Source organism: Plecotus auritus, assembly GCF_963455305.1.
Source record: "Plecotus auritus genome assembly, chromosome: 10".
Taxonomy (NCBI): Eukaryota; Metazoa; Chordata; class Mammalia; order Chiroptera; family Vespertilionidae; genus Plecotus; species Plecotus auritus.
The window spans coordinates 24,162,954-24,181,605 of record NC_137785.1 but is presented as its reverse complement, the minus strand read 5'-3'; the positions used below and the strand labels follow the sequence as shown (position 1 = coordinate 24,181,605).

The following is an 18,652-nucleotide window of genomic DNA, read 5'->3' as shown; positions in this document are numbered from 1 at the left end:
AATTATGTAAATTCTGTTACGTTAATTATGACACTCTCTGAAATATTAGAGAGATCAATAATGAGAATATGGCATCATGAAAATGCTTATGTTAAATGGAAATGCAATGAAAAATGAAGAAACCAAGAAGTAAAATTATACTCTCCAAGGTAACAACAATGTAAAAATAATACAGGACAATACCACAGCTATCCTGTGTGCCCTAGACTGTTGCTATAAGGATCAAATGGTCTAATAAAGAAAAAAAAAAGTCAAATGGCTAAAGTGCTGTCCAAATTCTAAATGGTAGTAATATTGGGCATTTGCAGACTGTTTAGTACATGAATCAATAGAGCAATAGAAACTTTCAAGATCATATCGGTTTCAGATGCCCTGAAGAAAGTGGCCATTTCAAAAGCTCTGCTTTACAAGTTTAAAAAAATGTTTTTACTGATGAGAGAGAGAGAGAGAGAGAGAGAGAGAGAGAGGGAGAAACATCAATTGATTGCCTCCCGTATGTACCCCAATTTGGGCCCAAACCCACAACCTGGGCATGTGCCCTGACTAGGAATCAAACCAGTAAGCTTTTGGTGCAGGGGATGACAACCAACTGAGCCACACTGGCCAGGGCTGCTTTACAATTTTTACATGGCCTTTGTTTTCATCTGTGTCAACATGTGTAGATGGAAATTCAGTGACTGTCAGTGGTATCACTGGTCCACTTGTTCAGAAAGTCTTTGAACAAAGCAGGAGTTATTCTTACAATAAAGGCTTTGCTTTATTTGAGTGAATGAGTGACTGAGTGAGAGCAAAAGAGAGAGAGAGAGAGAAGTCTACGTTAAGAGATTAACTTCTCTATCAAGTTCAGATCAGACTCTGCAGCATGAACTACACACACTGGTGACGACCTGGATACAAACACTTGATATCCTAGATTAAAGACACAAGGTAATCTTTCTCTAATTCTCCATGTATACTTTTCCGTATGTTCCTGATGGAGAGAAAACCGTTCAGTTCAAGCTGGCAGCCTGCGTGGTTGTGAGGAACTCCCTTCCCACTCCGTAGGAGTAGCAGATATGTAAAGATGGGGATAAGGAAATTTCAAGGGAGAGGTTTCCCTAAGTTCTTTATGTGACCCTGTATATCAGGTATTTCTGTCAATATCTACCTAACCTTTCAACTTTTATTTTCCTCTTTCCCTATAGGAACCACAATTTTCCTAAGCCAGATATATCCTAGCTTCCTCACTGCGTTGTTAAATGCATCTAAAAAACTGTCTCTGGCTTCCTTGTGGATCTGATTAAGATGGAATGAGCACATTCCACCCGTCTCGCCCACTGAATGTGGCTATAAAACCTGGACAGAATAAACAGAGCAGCTATTTGAAGTCTCTGAAAAGTAAACAGTAGTGGAGAAATGAGGGAAGACAACCAGAATTTGATGTACCACCAAAGTGGTGATGACTCTGTCATCTCCTCATCCAGGAGCCCCAGCCTGGACTAAATACAGCCTAATACCCAAAAGCGAGCATCCGTATGGACAGCAGAGTACCAGGAGGAGCCACCTAGTCCTGGCTTGTAGAGCATGAAAGAGATCACCCAATTCTCAGAGATAGCGGGCCAAACCCAGGCAAATTCCCTTTTCCATTCCTGTCTTCTCAGCTCTCTTGTGTCCTGGTCCTCCCGTGAGTTCCTGAAACTCGGAGGGAGGAAAACTTTCTTTGCAATTGGAAATGCTATGGTCTGGAGAAGGGAAAAAAACAATAACCAACGCTTGGATTTTCTCAGTCTTGCTCTTGCCTAGTCATGGATGTGAGCCAAGGAAGAGTTTAGCAGAGAGGAGGAATAAAGCCCATGCTTTCTGGCTTAAGGACAGACGGCCCCAGGAAGTGTAATGTACTACAGCAATTGCAAAGAGGGAGGAGCTCAGGAAAACCACCCCATAAAGCTGTTTATGAGCTCCTGGGCTCACCCTGAGCTGAGCATTGTAGATATAATCCTAACTAGCATACTGTAGACTCTGAAGTTCAGGCGAGAATGCCTGGGACCCATATGGCCATGGAGTGGCTCAACAGGGACAGATCAGAAGAGCACAGTGAAGACTTTGAAAACACAACTGATACTGAAACTCACAGAAGGCTGGTAGGAACTTAGAATCCAAACTCAAATTGGTGGAGTCTCTTAATGCAATGTTCAAAATAGTCACCAAGATAGTCCATACTGTGGCTTGTAAAACAAACCTTAGAAAATTTATAACAATTGAAATCACACCAAGTATGCTCTATGGCCATAATGGAATTAAACTAGAAATCAACAATAGAAGCATAGCTGGAAAATCTCCAAACATTTGGAAATTAAACAACATAATATATTGGTCATAAAGGAAGTCTCAAGGAAAATTAGAAAACATATTGAACTGAATGAAAATGAAAATAAGATATATTAAAACCAGTGAGATATAGCTAAACCAGTGTTTACAGAGATATAAATAGCATTCAATGGTTGTATTAGGGGAAAAAAAAAAGGTCTTAAATCAATAATTTATGCTTCCACCTTAAAAACTAGAAAAAGAAAAGCAAAATTACCCCCAAACAAGTAGAAGGAATGAAATAATAAAAATAAGAGCAGAAATCAATGAGAATGGGAAAGAGATACAATGGAGAAAACCAATAAAACCAAAAACTTTTTCTTCAAGAAGACTATGAAACTCGATAAACCGCCCAGCTGGCGTGACTGAGTGGTTGAGTATTGACCTATGAACCAGGAGGCCAGGGTTCAATTCCAGGTCAGGGCACATGCCTGGGTTGCGGGCTAGATCCCCAGTGTGGGGTGTGCAGGAGGCAGCCAATCAATGATTTGCTCTCACCACTGATGTTTCTCTCTCTCTCTCCCTCTCCCTTCTTCTCTGAAATCAATAAATATATTAAAAAATAATAATGAAAGAATAAAGGAGATGTTTGTGAAAGAGTGGGAATAAAACAGTTATGCAAGTTCTAGACTTTGTTTCACTCAAATAAAATCCCAAGATGTTAGGGTTAGATGAGACTTTAGATTTCTGGACGACAGCGGCAGGTTGGAAGACAGATGACAATGGGACAGGGGGACAGAGGTTCAGGGGAAAGGCGCAGACTCCTGGAAGTAGCATTCAGATGGAAAATTGAGACATGGAGAAGTGAAGTGACGGGGTGATTTCACGGTGAACAAACTCACAGATGGTTTGTACAGAGCTGCATCTGGAACTCAGAATTTCTGCTCACGATGTCAACTCATTAAAAACAGAGAACTGGGGAAAATGCAGAGCCACTTTTGTCCCTGGATGTTTGTCATCTCTCTGCTCAGTGCCAAGTTTTAGAACTTTACCACCTGAGGTCAAAGAACAGTCACTGCTTCTCTGAATGGAGGAAACACCAGTGTGGACAGATAAAAGGTGTTATTTTGTAGAGTTCAGGTCAATTTATGAAGCCCTGACCATGTTTCAGGAGCTATGGTAAGTCCTGAGGAAACACAGAGGTTACTATGGCCTTCCCTTGCCAAACACAATCTAGGGAGAGACAGACATAAATAAACGATTACAGCCACGTGACAAGTGCTACAGTTCCAGGATGCAGATGCCACTGGGGCCTAGAAGTAAGAGCTCTCAGTTCTGCCTGTGGGATGTGGTAAGAGCCCGCTGGCCACACAAGGGAAGATGCTGCAGACAGAAAACAGCACATACTGGCCACTGGGAGGTAGTTTCATCTCCCTCCCAGCCCACCCCACCCATAACCCAATCAGACTTGTGCAGACCTATTTGGAGAGTACAGAAGGACAAAAAAATTTCCCAGGTCTAGCACAACTTCAGTGTATATTTGCAGGTATTGCCCAAAATCTTAAAATTGAAACATATGTAATCAATCATTTTCTACAACAATATAGAGAATATTCTCTTATAGAACAAATATGACATTATGATAATGACAATATAATAATACTACAAATTCCCTTATTTGGGGGGGATCTCAATATATACCAAAAATTAAAATAATCCTGCGTTGAAGTATAAATACATGTCTTTTAAAAGTGTAGTTGGTAGATGTTTACTCTCATGTAAGTGAAAAGAAATGGGTTTCTGCTTTGCTTTGCTTTGCTTTGCTTTGCTTTGCTTTGCTTTGCTTTGCTTTGAAAGTATCTGAGTAGCATTCAGGGGTTGCTTAGTGTATGAATCCACGGTTCTCACAGCACAGGCTTCTCCAGATGTCTTCTCGGCAGAACTCTAATTCATAGTTTAAAAGTGGAGTCAATGTCCTTTCACCTCAAATGCTCATAGTTGGAGGCAGCTCCCATTTGGTCTATCCTTTTAGGAAAAGAAACGAGAGGTGGGAAGGTTTAACTTGGGAGAGAGAGAAGGGAATGAAAAAAAACACACAAAAAGACCCCGGCCTGCATGGAACCTGCCACGTTCCTGGAGAATAATAACCTCCGTGAGGAACGGGGCCATGCTGGTCCTCAGTGGGACTCCTCAAATGTGGCCCAGGACACCGGGGCCGAGGATTCTCTGTAGTGAGGCTGTCCTGTGTGGGCATTGTAGGATGCTTAGCAGCCTTCCTGGCCTCTACCCACTAGATGCCAGAAGCACCGCCCTCCCAGTCATGACAACCAAGAATGTCTCTAGCCATTGCCCCCAGTTGAAATCCCTGATTAACTCTGACTAGCAACAGTGCTGAGGATCTCAATCCTGTTACCTGCTTCCTACTGAAAACCCTTCTCTAGTTAATATCACTGTCTCCCCCCAAATAAACCCAGTAAAGAGTCATTGGAAAATACTTATATTGGCCCTTGGACAATACAAGTCTCCACCGTACGTAGTTAACATTGTTGGTCACAGGGAACCTTATGTATTGAACTCCTCTGATTAAAACAGGTTCCAAATGGCACTGCCCACTCAGTTGCCTCTAGAGCAGTGGTTCACAACCTTCCTAATGCTGTGACCTTTTAATACAGTCCCTCATGTTGTGGTGACCCCCAACCATAAAATTATTTTCGTTGCTACTTCATAACTATAATTAGGCGACCCTGCTAGCGGTTCTCAACCTGTGGGTCGCGACCCACAGGTTGAGAACCGCTGCTGTAGAGCCTAAGACCATCGGAAAACACAGATATTTACATTACAATTCATTCACAGTAGCAAAATTACAGTTATGAAGTAGCAACGAAAATAAATTTATGGTTGGGGGTCACCACAACATGAGGAACTGTATTAAAGGGTTGCAGCATTAGGAAGGTTGAGAACCACTGCTCTAGAGCATTAAGAGGGTGGTTGGGTGTTTCATTTGTCCAGTCATGTTCGTTCAGTCATTCCACAGATATTCTTGAGCATTTACGGTGTGCCCAGTGTTGATCCAGGTGGACAAGACAAGCAAAAGCTAGTCAGGTAACAAATTGGTAAACAAACACATCACGATAGTCCCTCATAAGTCAATAAAATAAAAGGACAAATAGGTTCGAGCTGCATAGTCCCGTATGGCAGCCACTTGCCACATGTGGCTATTGAGCCATGAAACAGTGCGTTCGAACTGAGACGTGCTGACCACACCAGATTTCAGACTCAGTGCAAAAAACGTCTTTAATAATTTTTATATTGATTAAATGTGATAATGATATTTTGGATATACTAGGCTAAATAAAATCTGCTATCAAAATTATTTTGCCTGTTTTCTTTACTTGTTTAGTGTGGCTGCCTGAAACTTAAGATGCCGCATGAGGCTCACCCTGTATTTCTATTGGGTAGGGCTGGGCCAGAGAACCAGAGAGAGGCAGGATCTCCTTCGGCCTGAGACACCAGGAACGGTCACTCCACCCTCTGGAAGACCAGCATCCCAACTAGAGGAAAGGCAAATTCACTGGCGGCTCTGCGGTAGGAATGAAGCTGGCCCAGTGGAGCCACAGCCAGGCAGTGTGGTCCAGTGGGGAGTGCAGAGGAGGGGAGGAAAGAGCGGAGGCTGGCAAGGCTGCGGGCCAGGCACTAGGCAGGGGCCTGGAGGCCAAGTTTAGGATTTGGGGTTCCATCCGGGGAGCAGTGGGAGAGCACTGGAGGGTTTGCGTCAGGGGAACACCATGATCTGATTTAGACTTTGCAAAGATGCTGCACTCTGGCAGCCATGTGGAGAGAGGACTGGTGTGCAAGCCAGAACAGAAGCAGGGCCACTGGGCAGGCATCACTCTCCTCTGACCCCAAAGCTTTTGGCCACTCCAGGTGCCTTTAGAAGAGGATAGGAGACAAAGTCAGAGGTGAGACACTGCTACGTCTCTCCCACAGATAGCTAGCCTTAATTCTACTTACATTAAAATGGTGATTATGTAGAACACCTCTTTCCTCATAAGGGAGATAAAGGGAGTGTTTATTATCCAAATCCAGCCTGGGATTCCGAGAGTGCTCCAGCTGCTTCATGAAGTTCCGCATCATCGGCCTCCTCAGAGCAGAGCGGCTATTAGACCAGCTTTTCTTTATTAACTGGGTTCCCGTTTCCTGTGTTCCACCATCACCACACTAATTAAGTTACAAATTGGAAGGAGGGGTCGTAGGTTGGTCGTTTTGATCTCATTTAATTCTTTTACTTCGTTCTTGCTATTTTAAATTAACTCAAAATTTGGTTTTCTTCTCTCATGAGGCTTCCATCCCTTTTACTGGGCCCTGTTTTTGTATTTCAGCTTCCTGGGTTCACCCCGAAACCCCCAACTCAAGGATGTCAGCCGAAAAGCAACCCTCTAAGCTCATTTACTCTGGCATTTTCCATTTGCTTTGCTGTTTCTAGATTCTCATTTTCCCCTCGCTCGTTGGTCATTTTTGCCACTGGTGAGTCATTTGCTCTGAGTCATGCTTGGCTGTGATGCAAAGCCAGGAAAATGCCTCAGAACGCACCTGGTTTACAAAAGGATGTCACTGACAAACAGGGTCTGCACCCAGGGTCTGTTTTCCTAACTGCGTTCAGTAAGCAGGAGAGAAAAAAACCACCATTTTCTCCTTTTTCTTCCAAATGTACTATTTCTCTCAGCATTTGTGGAAAGAGTCTTAGTCAATTCATTTCAGACTTTCAGAGGCAGGAGAATGTATCTGGAATGAACCTAGAGCCCCCAAGGATGAAAGGCGGTCTTCCTTATGTAAGGTTCTTCCTCCGTTGTACCACGCGTACCTTCACACATGGGCCGCTTCAGGACCACGCTCCCTTTTGAGAGCCGTCAAGATACTGTTCTACACAGGGGCCACCAAGCTGTGCAGAGAACTAAAGATGAGAACTGTCCCCGGCCAGAGGAGACTGGGAGATGACAACTAAATGCAACATGGTACCTGGATTGGATCCTGGCACGGAAAGCTGTCTGAGTCTATGTGGCAGTTCTGCCCTTATAAGCTGGGTGATGGGAGGCAAATTACTCTGCCTATCCATGCCTCCGTCCTCTCATCTGTGAAATAGGGATGGTGACAATGGCCATCCCATAGTGTTCTTGTGAGGGTTAAAGTGACAACCCTCACATAGAGCACCTAGCACGTTGCTAGGCATGGCAAAGTAAACGGGAAAAATATGAGCTACAACAATCACCTTACCCCTCATGAACACAACATAAACGTCCCCTTTCACCTTCCTGTGCTTGCCACCTTGCCGGATCTAACTCTGAAGTTTAAGGAACTTCACTCTGAAAACCACTCCATGAATAAAAGCTTTCCCCACACTCTTGCCTCAAAAGCCTCACATTCTTCTAAGCCCCCTCCTTCCAAATATAAACTCTTGGCACAGGTGTTGTCACTTAGCACATGGGAACAAACAGCCTATCCAGTCCACACAGACAGAGGTTTGAAAGGCAGGAAGAAGAATGGATAGTCCGGATGAAAGCGCAGCCCACGGGGGGTGGGGGGGTGGGAGGGCATTCAGGGACATTAAAGAACAGCAGATCTCTGGAAGGAGACACACGCAAGGGAATGCTGGGATTGTGGTGCTGGGGAGAACCCAGAAGGTAGGGAAAGCAGAGCCAGAAATGAATTTCCACTGGACAGCTTTTGAATATTGTATCATCTGCATGTATTACCTAATCAAAATTAATTCAATTAAATAAGGGAAGGGGGTATTTGATATTGAGTAAGACAGAGCCAAAAATAAAAAGGTCTCTGAGGGCAAAGGTGCAAGTCATTTCAGATATTTTGCTGGCAGCCTGCCCTGCTCTCACCCACTCCCTTACCCCCTTACCCCCACCTCCAAGTAAGAAAAATTATTCTATGATCCCATGGCTTGTTTTCAGAACCTCAGCAATAGCCTTTCAGGGTCAAAATCTAAGACTCTGAAACTCAGAACTCTCAAAACCTTATGAAAAGGCCCTTCAGAATCACTGGAACAGCTCCACAAGGGAAAATGCAACTCCTAATGATATCACCTCCCATCAAAGCCACTGCGTGAGGTCTAACATGTTCAGCTGTATCTTTATTTCACCACTGGACATCAATGAGCTAGTCCTGCAGCACAATGGCAGGGTACAGCAAAATGAGGATATATTAAAGGAAACAATCCCTCCAGGGCCCCTGCAGAGTCAGGGAAGAAATCCCAGATCCTACCGGACCGTGCCACTAGTAAGACCTGTCCACCAGTAGGCGGTGAGGGGCAGGGAGGCCTAGGGCTTTGTAATCAGAGTTGGCAGGTTCATCTGGTCCTGCATGACCTTGGGCAAGTCACTCAATTGCCCCTCCTCACTTGTGACATATAGAGATCACCACTTACCTTGCAAGTTGTAAGGATCATGGAAGCTTTATGTACAAATATCCAAATCCATGACATTATCCCTAAAAACCCAGCACCTCCTGCCAGTTTTTCCCTTTAAAATGTCACTGGATTTGAAGTTGGAAGATGTTATGCATTGAGTTGTGTCCCCCTAAAAAGATGTGTTGAAGTCTTAACCCCCAGAACCTGTGACTATGACCTTATTTGGAAACAGGGTCTTTGTGGATTTAATTAGTTAAATTAAGAGAAAATCATAATGGAATAGAGTGGGTCCTAAATCCAGTTTGACTGGTATCCTTATAAGAAGAGAAGCAACAGAGACACATATACAGAGAAGGTAAGTGAAGGCATACACAGGGAGAAGAAGGCCACATGTCACAGGGACAGAGGTGGGAGGGGTGCAGCCGCAAGCCGAGGAATACCAAGGTCTGCTGGAAACCACTAGAGGTGGGGAAAGGCAGGAACAGATTCTCCCTCGGAGCCCCAAGAAGGAACCACCTCCCCAACACCTTGATTTTGAATTTCTGGTCCCTCCAACAGTGACAGAATAAACTTCTCTTGTTTTATGCCACAGTGTGTGGTACTTCATTACAGCAGCCCTAGGAAACTAATACAGGAAGTTTATCTGATTTTACTACCTATCGAATGAGTGAATTCTCTTGCCCAAAGGTCAGCTGGCCTGCTTATGTATGACTGCCTCTAGTAAAAAACAAAACCAACAAAAAACCAATAGTATCTACCAACGAAGCAATCCCTCCCACTCATGAAAAGGTGTGACTGTCATAAATACCATTCATTTAAAAATATTTATTAAGCACCTACTATATGCCAGGTACTGTTTGGGGCACTGTTGATAAGGAGTGGTAAATGTGGAGCAGACAATAAAAGGGTTCTCAAATAAGGTCATTTCTGACAGTGTTATGAAAAAATAAAACAATGTAATAAGATAGAGTGAATGGGTTTGGATCCAGGAAGAAATTACCTGATTGTTAGGGAATGCCCCATGGAGGATGTCATTTGGGGGCAGTGACTTGAATTACAGGGAGCCAGCCATGGGAAAATCTGGCAGGAGGAACCACCTGTGCAAGCGCCCTGAGGCAGAGCAAGGCAGGCATGCTCAAAGCACAGGACGAAGGTGGGACTTCTGTGAGTAAGAGAGGAGTAAGTGATGAAGCTGGAGAAACAGCAATGTCAGCCGGTACTCCAAGCCAGTAGACCAAGGTAAGAAGTTTCAACTTGATCCCATGAGTACAGGGAAGCCACTGGGGAGAGACATGATTTGACTCACAGTTTTAAAAAGATCACTCTGACACAATAAAGTTCTTAAAACTGAAGTCTTTCTCACTATTACTTTTGTCCTTTGGTTTTTGGGATCTTGGGCCTTTACAGAACAAGTTTAATAAATGACAGTCCTGAAACTTTCATGACGCTGGCTTCTAAGATCCTCCTGGCTTACCAGCTCGAAATCATTCACCGCTGGAGCAATTCCCAATGAATATGCTTGATTTTTCCCTATGTCCTTCATTAAATGTGATGTCTAGAAAGGAACACAATATTCTAAGCATGGAGCAGACTGGAACTATCACCTTTCTCATTCCAGATCTATATTTCTATTGATTGCCCTAAGTTTGCCTACCGAAACATATATATGATAACCTCCCCATGAAGTCCCTTTAAAACACACACACACACACAAACACAAACACCTCCACCTGAGGATATATTTAGAAAGAGGAAAGGGTAGAAGGAGGGGGGAGAGGGAGAAAGGGGGAGGGGGAGAGAGAGAGAGAGAGAGAGAGAGAGAGAGAGAGAGAGAGAGAGACCCCTTGATGTGAAAGAGAAGCATCAGTTGGCTCCTGTATGCAACCCCACCTGGGATCAAACCCACAACTTAGGTACATGCCCTGACTGGGAATCGAACCTGCAACCTTTTGGTGTACAGGACAATGCTCCAACCAACTGAGCCACCCAGCCAGGGCTGAAGTCCCTTTTTTGATGCCCAGGGATTAAATCTTGTTCTTTCCTAATGAGAACAGTTGTGCCATGTTTGTTGTTGTTGTATGTGGGGTTTTTGTTTGTTTGTTTGTTTGTTTGTTTTTTGTAAGTGTCACCATTACCCAAACAATATGTATTAAAACGATAAAATAAACAAAACTACTGGGTCAGCCCCTGAGGTTTCACAACCACGGCATTTCTCTTCCGGATGAAGGACAAGGAAAACAATTATGGCAAGTTTCCCTACAATTGCTTTGGTCTCTTGCATCACACAACTGAAGACACCTAGATTATTTGGAAACACTAAGCACTTGAGCAAAAGACACTCCCTGCAATCATACTTCCTACTAGATTTCTCAAAGACTTAAAAACAAATCTGAGTAGATGCAGACTATCTCATGCTTGGGGTAGGAGGAAGTGGTGAAGACGCATCTACACCTGAAAGCTAAGCTGACTTAGTAAGCAGGGAAATGGTAGGAGAGAAGGATGCTCTGCCAATGGATGCCGGGAAAGCCCTGCGGCCTCTGGATGTGCAGCTTCCTAGCCAGATCCGTCCCACATCCCCTTCCACATCCGGTGTCAGATGGCTAGGTTTACCACTGCTTTGCCCCCTACTATCTAAGTGACCTTGGGCAAGTCACTTAGCCTCAGTTTCTTCATCCGTGACACTGAAATGAGGATTCCACCTATCACTCCAAGTTTATTGTGACGATCAATTAAGATTTTGCATGTGGAAGCCCTTTGTAAAGTACTCTCGTGTAAAAGTGAGGGGTTATTATTGGTAATAGGACTTTTACTCCGCCCTTCGCAGCTCCTTCCCGCAGCTCATTGCCTTTCCATGACTTTTTTCTCTTCCAAGGCTGCTTTTGATGTTTCTTTTAACCTGATTATTTTCTTTTTTGAAAGAGGAGGGAGGCAGGGAGGGAGACATGTAGTATAACTCACCCCACTCTAAACTTTTCCTAAAGACTGTCCTAGAAGAAGTCCCTTTAGAGCCATTGGAAATCATCATAAAGCAATTTACCTCTGAAGAACCAGTTATTGTCATGAAAAGAGAACCACATCTGATATTTGTGGATATTCTCCACTTTCTGTAGCAAATTTATAAGGTTAATAATTTACTAACGTCACTGAATAGCTTCTTCATTATCTTTAACTAGAGGCCTGGTGCACGGATTCGTGCACCAGTGGGGTCCCTTGACCTGGCCTGCGGGGATTGGGCCAAAACTGGCTCTCCAACATCCCCCGAGGGGTCCAGGATTGTGAGAGGGCGATTCTTGGGTGACGGTCCTGGGAATCGGGCTCCCTCCTCTCTGGTTCTGGATGCATCACCCAAGAACTGCAGCTGCCAAGTCACCACAGCTCGGCAGCTCCTGCATTGAGCATCTGCCTCCTGGTGGTCAGTGCACATCATAGCTACCGATCGGACGGTCAGACAGTCGGACGGTCGCTTAGGTTTATATATATATATATATATGTAGATTGTTACATTCTCAAATAATACAAAATATCTTCACATTAACTGACAATGCCCTACAAAAAACAAACTGCAAAAAACAAAAACATGGGAATGCAATCCAGAACCAAATGAGAGAGGCTAAAGATAATCTGCCGATCACCAGGAGTGCTATGTGTGCATCCTCAGTTCTATTCATTTCTTTAATGGAAAAAGAATATCTCATGAGTCAACTTTTTCATTGTGAGCCGATCTCAATAGCTTACTGCCCTGCACTTCAGTCCTATTTCTCAACAAAGTGGGAATAAAAATGAGTGACATCCAAAGGGAAACACTTTGCATAATGGGAGAATACACACTTCCAAACAGAAATATAAGAAGACGGCAAGGAGCACTCACGTGTAATACAATCTTAAGTTTCCTTTTTTTCTTTGCTTAATTCAGTGCTAAGCATCTCGGCTGCCCAGGTTTAGGGTTAGGGAGGGGGTGCCTTCAATAAAATGAATCTGAAGCATTAGCGTTAGGTGACAATGGCCTGGGCCCTGACAGCTGTCAGCTTGCCTTGAACACTGACTCACCACAGCTACAACCTCCAGGTCAGGGCGCCTCACCTGTGCCAGCTCACAGCCAAGTTGGCACCCTTGCCTAGCACTTAACCAGAAAGTTGGAGGAGCTGGCCAGTTCCTTTTCCTCTTCCCCGTCTTCTCCTTCTCCCAAATCCCATCTACATGTAACCTAGGGAAGCACAAACCCAGTACAAGAGGAACATGTCCCCAGCTCCAAGAAGACCACATCCAGTCCTTTCAAAGACCCCGGACACCGGTTCAGTCTGTCCGGAGCCAGCTGTCCTACACTGCGTTTCTAACCCTGCGTTTGTACTGCTGTGCCCTCTGCAAACCCCTCAGTGCTCAATGACCTGTCGGGAGGAGGGGAGCCCTGGGCAGGCGCGGGCAGAGCTGATGGCAGGCACCCGCCCGGGGGCCCTCTCCCTGGCCGCCACCCCTCCCGCGTCCGCCACCCGGGAGCAGAGAGGCAGCAAACTTAAAACCGAACACACGCACGACTTGGCAAATGTCTTTCCAGCCTGGTTCCAGGCACTCCCCCCAGCACGCCTTTCCAGGAGTCTGGCGGGGGGAAGAGGGGGTCTTCATCCCCTCAAGACTGGGGAGCCAGCTCCATCTCAGAGCCACTTGGCAACACCATCTGCCACCGGGGGTGGGGACCCCGCGTACAGTCCCCCAGCCTGTGGGCTCCCCTTCCCATTTCTTCACCCCGCCCGGCACCGCAGACCCCGCAGGAATCCCTGCGGCCCAAGGCCCTCCACCCCGCGTCACCAATGACCCCCTTCCCCTCCCGCAGCCCCTCACGCGCTGGTCCCAGAGAAGCCCGTGCCGTTGCCTCGGGCGCTCCAGCTGGCGCCCTCCGGAGAGCTCCCGCGCCGCCCGGGGACCCCGGCCCGTCTACACCCCGCGGGCACCGACGGGGGGCCCCTCTCACCGCGGCGCGCCGGCGGGTCAGGGACGGACAGAGCGAGCGGGAGCTGGTAGGCTCGGCGGTGCAGCCGCGGCGCTGGTCGGAGAGCCGGGACCTCGCGCAAGCTGTCAGTCAGCCGCCGCGCCCGCCCCCGGCCCTGTGTGCGCAGGCGTGAGGGCGGCCGGAGCGATGTCACATGACAGGACAGTGCCGCCGCCCGCGCCCGGCGCTCACGACTGTGCGGGGTCCGTTTGGTTCACTCTCGGCCCGGCTGCTCCGCGGTGGGAGGCCTGGTCCCCCGCCTCTGGGACTGCGCTCAGAGATCTCTGGCGGGAAGGTCCTGGGAACCTCGTTTCCTGGGTCTGCTTAAAACTAGGGTGTTCTTGGGAAGGGTTAGGTGAGGCAGGCTGTTGTGGGCGATTTGGTGACTTTGCGGGTGGTGAGGAACTCCGGCAGGGAGTCGGGAAGGATGGCCTGGTTCTGAGTGTCCCCACCTTTAAAACACCTTTTGCCATTTTCTGCCCGCCTATTCCACAGTTAGGGTGAAGTCACAGCATTAATGAACATACTTTAAAAATAAGTCAGGCAGGGATGCATGGTGTAAAAGGGCAATTTGAGACCAATTTATTTCTTGAAAGAGGGCATCCTACTGGTAAAGGCTGATAGATTCCACCTCGCCTGCTCCACAAGCTTCGGCCAGGCTGCATCTTTTTTAGCATATACAATAAACACAACGTTCAAGCCATCCTGTTCCTTCCACATTCCTTCAATTAAAAAATGAATAAATAAAAAGGTAATGCCCTGGCCTGTGGAGCTCAGTTGGTTGAGCATCATCCCATGTGTCAAGAGGCCATGGATTCAATTCCAGGTCAGCATATATCTAGGTTGCTGGCTCCATCAACGGTAGGGGGTGCACAGGGGGCAGCTGATCTATGTTACTCATCGATGTTTCCCTCACCCTTCCTCTCTCTATAAAAAAAAATAAATAAATAAAAACTTTTTTTAAAAAAAAAAAGGTGAACAATAGTAGTGTCTCCTATGGAAGCCTTTTATAGTTCTAGAAGAAGGAGGTATAGAAGCAGAAACTGACATCTCCCCAGTAAGTTTGGGGTTAGGTGACACTTGGTTCCAACACTTAGCAAATTAAGTATCTGATTCTGGAGTATGGGCTCCGTACCTCAAACTCTAAAGACATTTCCACAGCTACATTGCAGAGCTATAGTGCTCCTGGCGGTTGCTCATATGAAATAATAAAGCCCTGTCTCAAAATAAAGGCAGTAGTATCTGAAAGGAGGCTGAATGTCAATTTTAGAAAACTGGGTACTCTGAAGTTGTAGTTGTGCAGAAGGAACTGGAGGCCTGCCATTTATGAGAAAAGATGACATGGATTGATGATCAGGTAGCTTTCCTGAACCCCAAGCATGGAGCTGCTGGTCCGTGGGAAGAGGATCTATTGAACTTCAGACTTGCTGGAAGACGTTTAAGGGAACTACATGAAGAAAAATAGCTGGGAACTGCAGTCCCACAGGAGCAATGGCTGGGTCATAGCTGCTTTTAGTCCTTCCCAGATTTGCTTGACCAGCTTGGTATGGCCATCATGTATGATTGTTCTCTTGGTGTTTCAAGTTTGGTGTGAACTCAGGAAGGGAAGGAGGACAGCCTTCACTTCTTCATGTGGACACTACGGATAAGTAGACATACTATTGGTTCCTGTAAGGTCTGCCCTGTGTCCAGCAGAGTATGAGCTTGTCTTGCATACTTTATGGGAATAGAGGAGGATTGTATCTGTGGCTGGAGGAAGTCCTCCTCTGTTCAGTGAGTGAACCTAGCACAAGGCACCATCTCCTGTAGGCCTGACCTGGCTGGTGATACCAGCTAGTTAGGAAAATTGAAAAGTATGAGCTCATTCAGGGTCAAATTCCATTTAGGGGAAATATAATTTCTCTTCAAGAGATTCATATGGACTTTCTCTCTTTCTATCTCATTAAAGGTCTTCTGACCTTGCCAGAGGGTTTGAGAGAGGCAGATGACATAGCCATTTTTTAAAAAGGGGAAGAAAGTAAGTTCAGTAAACTTGACTTTGGGCCTGAAAAATATTCATAACAGATTACTTACAAAAAATATTTGTGTCCCTCAGAAGAGGAAGCACCAATGAAAAGACCAAGTCATGCTAGATTAACCTTATCTCTGTTGTGAAATATAGAGACTGATAAATCAAGGAAATATAATAGAAGTAGTGTGTCTGGACCTGGAAGGTGTGTTTACCAAGATTCTTTCAATTATAAGAATTCAATTCATACTGGTTTTTGAAGCGAGAGACTGTATTGGCTCCCATAACTGAAAAGTTCTGGAGTTGGTCCAGCAAGATCTAGGGGCTCAAATGATGTTATCAGAACTTAGTCTCTTTCCCCTACCTGACTGCTTCCCTCTGATTTGGCTTCATTCTCAGATTAGGTTTTTTATGGAGTGGTCTCTGGCAGCAACAGGTTTATATTCTTTCAACTTCGCAGAAAAAAAAGGCGGGGGGGGGGGGGCGAGGAGGGAATTCTCTCTTTGAATATTTCCAGCCGAAGTCCCAGGATTCGGTCTGAATGGACCAACATCACTCATGTGCTCATCCCCTTGAACCAATCTCTGAGGCCAGGTGTTGGGATAACTGGATTGGCCACATCTGGACAGGAGTGAGGATCAGCCCTAACCAGCTACTTGGGTAGGGAGCAAGGGAAGGGTGGTTTCCCACAGGAAAATGAGATACTCTTGTGAGGAGAAGGGGGACAGATTCTGGGCAGGCAAGGGAAAACAACATATTTAGGACAGAGCATTTGCTAAGATATCTCATGATACTATAGGAAGGGAAGGAAGAAAAGGAAGGAGAAATAGTAAATTTATTGGATGACTGAATTAATATTCAAAAATACTTTGATTAGAGAATGAGTCCAAAAACAATTATACAAGATAAAACTGGTGTTGTGACATAGCATTAGTCTGTGTTTCTGGTTACCCACCATGTCTATTTTCCCTTCCCCCTTTGTAACATATTGCACAAACTTAGTGGCTAACATGACACAAATTTATTATCTTACAGTTCTGGAGGTCATGTCCTAAAATCAAGGTATCAGCAGGGGTGATTCCTTCGGGAATCTCTGGGGAGAATCATTTTCTTTCCTTTTTCAGTTTCTAGCAGCCTCCTGCATTCCTTGACTCAAGGCCCCTTCCTCCATCTTCAAAAGCAAATTCCTTTAATCTAGAATGGTTACCAGCTATTTCCCGCTTCAAGACACTAATGTGTACTAGGAGTACAGGCCAGTTGTTTTGTAGAATGTCTGTTTATATTTTTCTGATTGCTCCCTTATAGAGTCAGGAGTACTGTATAATTTTTGGCAGCAGTACTGCATAGCTGTGTGTCCTTAGTGCATTGTATCAGGAGGCACAAACATCAGTGTATCTTGTATGATACTATGCTTGAGCAATGGTGGAGATGGTGATATTTATTCAGTGTAAAGGGACCGTTTCTTCCTTTTGTAAATAACTAGTAATCTGTGGAGAGGTGCTTTGAGATTATTTAAATATCCTCTTTTCCGGTAGTTTAGCATCCATTAACAATAATAGTAGCGTTGCAAAACCTTGAGTATTCTAATTCAGTTAGTTGACATTTATTAGTTGACATTGCCCTGCATCTATTCTTGCCCTTCTCCAATATGCTCTCCACAAAGAAGCTAGAATGACCTTTAAAAACCACAAATGTGATCAAATCCTCCAGTGGCTTCCCACTTTCCCTCAAATGTGGCTGGCATCCCTCAACTGGTTGTTAGGACCCTGAATGACCCAAGCCCTTCTAAACGCTCCAGCCTGGACTCAAGCCACTCCCCCTTTGCCCTCCACACAAGGGCCCCTTACAGAACTTCAAACAATTCAAGTTGCTTTCCACCCCATCGCCCTTTGCTTAGAACCCTCTTCCTCCACCTCCTGCACCCTTTGCTCATCAAATACCCAGGTGTCCTTCACATATCACATCCTAAAGAAAGCCTTCCATGTGACCCCCACACCAGATCAGATTCCCAGGTCTATACCCTCTCACCATACAATGTGCTTTTCCTTTATTGGAACATATCAGTTTGTAATTGTGCACTTACTTGTTCAATTAGTCTCTGAGATAATTAACATAACAGGCAGGACTGTGTCTGGTTTTGCTCACTGGTGTCTGCAGCACTTAGCATGGTGCTAGGCACAGAGTAAATCACTAAATGCCTCTGAATGAACCAATATGAGTCTAGGACAAGGACAAGAAGAGGACTGAGTGATTGGAAAATAGCACAAATGGGCAGGGGCTTGCTTCCAGGGGACTTGGTGGATCGAGTCTTGGCAGCAGGAGCAGAGGAATCATGTCACCAGTCAGTCCTTGGAGCTTGGTATGGAGCTGCATTGCTGTGGAGCATGGCCTCCGGCTCCTTAGGGAGTGTGTACAGTATAAAGAGCAGGATCTTCACAGCCAGATGCAAGGAGGTCTACAAGCTTCTCTGCTTCCTTTGGGCAATCACTTAACACTGAGCCTTCGTTTCCTGATCATACATCTTCACGGGGATGTGAGGATGAAGTGAGTCTGTGAGGCAATATGACAGCAGCAAAGAGCAAGGCCTCTGCGTCTGAATCCTGGCTCTCCACTCCTAGCTGTGTGACCTTGATTGAGCACACGGCTTAACCTCACTGGGCCTGTTCCTTCATTTACAAAAGGGGCCAACCATGGTGGGTTCATTCATCCCATGCATTATTATTGAGTACCTACTTATTGACAGGCACTGGCAAGACGGTAGTGGAGACCAACAGAACTCACTGCCTTCCGTGGGGCTGGCATTGCAGCGAGGGAGAAACCATGGGATAACTAAGTGAGAGATATAGGAAGTTAGCTGCGACATGACAAGGAGCAAAGCCAGGTGGACGAAGTGAGATGTTGCAGAAATGGAAGTGGGGAGTGGGGGTGGATTTTAGGTGGGGTTCCAGGGAGAAAGAAG

The 18,652-nt window shown here is 45.5% G+C and overlaps 1 protein-coding gene across 3 annotated transcripts in view; it reads right to left on the bottom strand.

The window, feature by feature from the left end:
* KIAA0513 overlaps positions 1–13,796 on the bottom strand; it is a 55,795-nt gene extending 41,999 nt beyond the window's left edge. Inside the window, exon 1 of one of the 3 annotated variants that reach the window (XM_080645621.1) lies at positions 13,668–13,796. The gene's annotated coding sequence lies outside the window, so the exon portion shown is untranslated. Of the gene's footprint in view, positions 1–13,537; positions 13,557–13,667 lie in introns of those variants that run through there. The other 2 variants (XM_080645622.1, XM_080645623.1) reach the window with 2 other exon arrangements.
* Between the last annotated feature and the right edge of the window lie 4,856 nt (positions 13,797–18,652).